The 5,019-nt window shown below is 39.6% G+C and overlaps 1 long non-coding RNA gene across 1 annotated transcript in view; it reads left to right on the top strand.

Moving 5' to 3' along the window:
* The window catches only part of LOC107728258 (uncharacterized), a 7,322-nt gene extending 3,082 nt beyond the window's left edge, over window positions 1-4,240 (top strand). The window contains exons 2-5 of the long non-coding RNA XR_001638446.1: window positions 2,439-2,480; window positions 2,580-2,653; window positions 3,951-4,059; window positions 4,165-4,240. This is a non-coding gene — a long non-coding RNA (uncharacterized LOC107728258). The remainder of the gene's footprint in view (window positions 1-2,438; window positions 2,481-2,579; window positions 2,654-3,950; window positions 4,060-4,164) is intronic.
* The last annotated feature ends 779 nt before the right edge of the window (window positions 4,241-5,019 follow it).

The raw sequence follows: 5,019 nt of genomic DNA, 5'->3' as shown, positions 1-5,019 counted from the left end.
ATTTCTATGCATAACTCCATATTATGTATGTAACCCACATGTGTGACTATCAGCATTCCTGACCTGCGGGTGTCGCTGTTGGACAGTGTTATTCCTGCTTCCTGTTTGCAGTGCTGCTGGTTTGTGATTGTAGCTTCGTGTAGCTTTGTTTTTCTGTAAAATCTCTATTACTCTCTGTTGTTTAAAGTGATAAAATATAACTTAATTCCCACCATATTTCTGATATTATCTACCAACCTAATCTGATTAATTTGATCGTTCGCTTTTATTCTAAAACTGCGAGTGCAGCGCATCTGCAGCGCGTTAGCATTCGTTAGCTTGTCATTAGCGTTTCCATTCGTGCCTATTGCTTTTTAAAAAAATTTTTTTTTTTACACAAGTTCATCTAACAACTGTGGCGAGTAAGAATCATTCATCAATCATGGTGAGTAATGGCTTTTTCTTCTGCTGTTGTTGTTTACACCGCTTGCCACATGTATAGTTTATATCTCTCTGTCGGCGACGAGGGATTCTCATGTGATAAATGCAGGGAAATAGTTAGGCTGACAGAGAAGATTTCAGAATTAGAGACACGCATCCAAACTTTAATTGAGGACAGTAAGAATGTGAGGGCTCTAGATATGGCTTATCAGGAAACACGGTGTTAGCTTTCACTGTTATGCTGATGATACTCGTCTCTATATTTCTTCGGAGCCCGGCGAAACATACCAATTTGAAAAACTAGCGGAATGCATAGTCGATATAAAAAAAACTGGATGATGAGTAATTTCTTACTGCTAAATTCTGAACAAACAGGGGTGTTAATTATAGGACCTAAAATACTCTGCATATAATAACCTAGAACACTCTCTAAGACTTGATGGCTGCTCTGTCAATTCTTCGTCATCAGTTAGGAACCTAGGTGTGCTATTTGATAGCGATCTTTCGTTAGAAAGCCACGTTTCTAGCATTTGTAAAGCTGCATTTTTTCCATCTCAGATATATCTAAATTACGACCTATTCTCTCAATATCAAATGCAGAAATGTTAATCCATGCATTTATGACCTCAAGGTTAGATTATTGTAATGCTTTACTGGGTGGTTGTTCTGCACGCTTAATAAACAAACTCCAGCTGGTCCAAAATGCAGCAGCTAAAGAGCTTGCAGATTTAAATCTGTAGATTATGCTGAAAAAGTTGTAAAACTGCTGTTTGCTTATAATAATAATAATAATAATAATAATAATAATAAATAATGTCTGGTGTGGAAATGTAATCTAACTGGGTCTTTTAAGGTATTTGTTTTCTGTAAAGCGTGGTCCCTAAACTAAATAGTAGCAGTACAGAGTTCTGGCAACATCTGAAGACTGTCAGAACTTTTCATAGTGACTCGTGTATGTGGTGGGTAATTTTAGTTTTCCCCTGCCACCCACCCCCTGCTTATACCTGAAAGTACTTGTTTCTAAGTTGGATCAAAGCTGGATCTTCTAACTCTTTTTGGCCTTTTGGAAATGTGGAGAACTTTATCTTCACTGAACTCCGATTGAAACTCAACTTTGACTCCTGGTCTTCAGTGTGCATATTGGTTCAGTGCCACCTCTGCTCCTATACTACTAGGAGTATTACTTTGAAAGGAGACTTGTAAGAGGCAAACAGAAGGTGGTCAGTTGCCTGTTTGTATGTATTCACTGCCACTTAAGATATCAGATGTATAGGTGCACCCCAAACTTAGGAGTACAGATATCTGTAAGCAGCTGTAAGTCTTTTTAGCAATGTGCACAAGGAAGAACTATAAAGATGGCTAATCTGTGTTGCACTGTTAAAGTGATTGTTAAAAATGTCTTGTGTTCAGAAGAAACTCAAACAAGTTGGACAACTTCACAAGGAGTAAGGGAGTCATTTTTGGGTGAACCGTTGGTAATGAAACCGTTTTCAGAAGTCTGTAGCTATACTCTGCTTATCTTGGGCTTTGACTTGGGCTCTAGATTTGAACAACGGACAAAGTGATGCCACCCTCTATCAACTTCAAAGCTTGGAGGGAGGTGTTAGAGCAGGTGTGCTTGTTAACTTGGAAAATACTCTTCTGTACAACAGTCTTGAATCTCATGCAATTACAAATACTAATATATTTTGTTTTTTTTCTCCTCCGAGCGCTATGGTGTCCCGCTTACCTAGATGTACTGTTCTCCTTAAGGTTTTATGTCCACTCGTTGGCTGCCGTCCACGTTGATGTGGCTCATGCAAGAGTTCTAAGCCCTTCTAGACTTGTTTGACCTTTTTAAATGCTACAACTCGCAGTTGTACCTTCATTTACACAACTCTCAGTATTTCTTTAAAATTAGTTATTTTAATTGTTACAATCCAGTACAGACCAGGGCATAGGAACATTCTCCAGGAGCTGCCTAGATGAGAAGTCCCTCTTGAACCGAAGACTAACCTGTGTCCCTTGTATGTTTACAGCATCTGGCATATTGGTCTCATTACTGGGTCAACTGCTTTAAGGTGAAGGCAGAATAGTTCATTTGGATCATTACTACCAACTGCAACACATCAAATTGCATCTCTGACAAGTTATGAGTTTCTATCTCTCTATTTTTCCAGTTTCTTCAAGAAGCCCTGATGCAAGTAAAAGCACTTTAATCCAAGCCCAGCAGTATCTGGTTGACCATCTGAAGGTAAGAAATTACAGCTTGCACTTTCAATGTGAGCTTTGTTTGACTATTGCAAAACGTCAAAGTTTTTTAGATGGTAACCATGGGGTTTGTAGCGGTCACCTGCTGATTAGCGTGATGTATGTATGTATGTATGTATGTATGTATGTATGTATGGCCAAAGTCTGCCAACACGAAGCTGTAGATAAGGTACCAGCACCTCCCCCCCCCCCCTTCCATGTACTGTTTTTCTGTGCACATCACCATCTTTTTGTTTTTACTGCTGTCTGGCACAGCCATAGCCCTGAAGCTGAAGCCACTCTCTGCTCACCTTTGGCTTGACCAAACTGAATTCTACCACAGGACATGCTGGCACATCCCAGAGCCCACATCAAAACCAGCAAGTTTTGCAAATAACTCCTTTTGAATTTCATGCGAATTAAGGTCAACGTTAACTTCATGTGCCATTGTCATCAGGTCAGCTGGGCATCTTGGAGGAGCTGAATGTGCTGTTATCCTGTACCTTAATGGCAGTCCGCTTGTAGTTGACTTTAACGTGAGATTTATTCAGGTGAATGCTGGAGAGTTCCAAGCTCTTTTTCCATTTGCACTTTCCTTTGGAAATGTGGAGAATGTTTAAGTGGTCTTAACTAATTGAAACCTGAACTATGACTCCTGAATTTAGCAGGATAATACAGCCATGGATCAATGTAGCCTTTGATCAACCGATGTTAGGTATACTAATTGGTAAGGAACCGAACAGAAGGCAGTGTCCGTCACCTGCAGGTGCATATCAAAAGCCAGTTATGCTTGGTTATGTAGCGGTTTGAAATTGGGGAACAAAAGTCTTTGGCAAGGTGCACTTTTAAAAAGCTTTAGGGATGGTTTGTCACTGGTGCATCGAATTTAAGTCAATATTAACAAGGTTAACTTTTTTTTTCAAATTGGTATGTTTCGCCGGGCTGCGAAGAAATATAGAGCTAAGAACATAGGTATAGAACATAATATAGAACAAAGTCTGCCAACACAAAGCTGTAGATAAGGTACCAGCACCCCCCCCTTCCATGTACTGTTTTTCTGTGCACATCACCATCTTTTTGTTTTTACTGCTGTCTGGCACAGCCATAGCGACCAAACCTCTGTGAAGACCTGAGCGTCTACCAGCAAATGTTCTTGGAACAAGGGTGCAGAATAGGCACAATATTGTAGTCCCTTGTCTACACTAATATTAATGCTCTTTAGGCACAGTGCTTTTTGTCCTCTGGATTATTTTTGCTGTACATGCAGGTAATCATGTAGACCCCCCCCTTCCTATTCACAGCTGTCTGGCAATTCCAGAGTCCTAATGTTGGCTTTATTCCAGATGTTACCCCACTCTACACGTCTTTGGTAAAGCCCTGGTCAGTCAAACCAGAGGACACAAACCGCAGGTTTCATTTTCATTTCTTCAGTAATGCCTAAAAATGTTGTATACGCAACAGTACATGTTGATGAGGTTAACATCAACTTAACATCAAAACTAGACTGTCTTCTAGGTGAGCTGGGATTTGGAGTTGGATGTGCTGCTGTCGTGTTCCTTGATTTACCCCCCCCAATAGTCCTTGTCACTGTCAACTTCAGCACTCATCTAGGTAAGCACTCATCTAGATAAGTCATTCTTAATTATAAGCTCTTCTCGCCTCATTTGATCTATGGAAATGTGGAGAGCTTTCTTCAGGAAATTGTCAGCTTTGGCTTGTCTCAATTTGTGCATATTGTTTTCTTTACTGGTTTGAGGCATGTTCCCCACCAGCCTCTGATTAACCAATTTGGTAAGGAGCGGAACATGTTTAGTCTGCCATCTACTGGTTCATTTCCAAAACCGCAAGCGCCGATATCTGATAGATCGTGTACCCCAAACCTAGTGATGAGGCTACTTATTTTTTTTTACACTTGGGTTTAATGCTCATTTACCTTTTTATTTCCCTATATACTTGTATTTATGACTGTCAGGCAAATGGATCTCGTTCATTCTATGGCAGTCCATAGGTGATGGATGAAAGTGACATGTAAAACCATAAACTTGAGGTGTAGCAGTTTACTTTTCAATTGTCAAAGTTACATCAAAATTCATACTTGGGAACGATTCACACTTTTCCAAGCTTGAAATTAAATTGTTTTAAGGAACCATCAAAAGACTGTCTAATAGCAAACCCCTTCAAAAATATTACTTATTAAAATTGTTACTTGCGTGTGCATATTACGTATGAAATTGACTGAAAAGTAATGCGTTATAATTCAATATACAAACATCATGCTCCATATTCAGAAATACTGCTTTTGTTACATATGGGGCCGGGGTATTACAGCCTTAACGGTCTATACTGGAAGCACAACCATTGTCTTTATCA

This window comes from Sinocyclocheilus rhinocerous, unplaced genomic scaffold, assembly GCF_001515625.1.
Source record: "Sinocyclocheilus rhinocerous isolate Xijiao unplaced genomic scaffold, SAMN03320098_v1.1 scaffold1931, whole genome shotgun sequence".
Lineage (NCBI taxonomy): Eukaryota > Metazoa > Chordata > Actinopteri > Cypriniformes > Cyprinidae > Sinocyclocheilus > Sinocyclocheilus rhinocerous.
The sequence above is the reverse complement of the archived record's forward strand: the minus strand, read 5'-3'. Positions and strand labels throughout refer to the sequence as shown.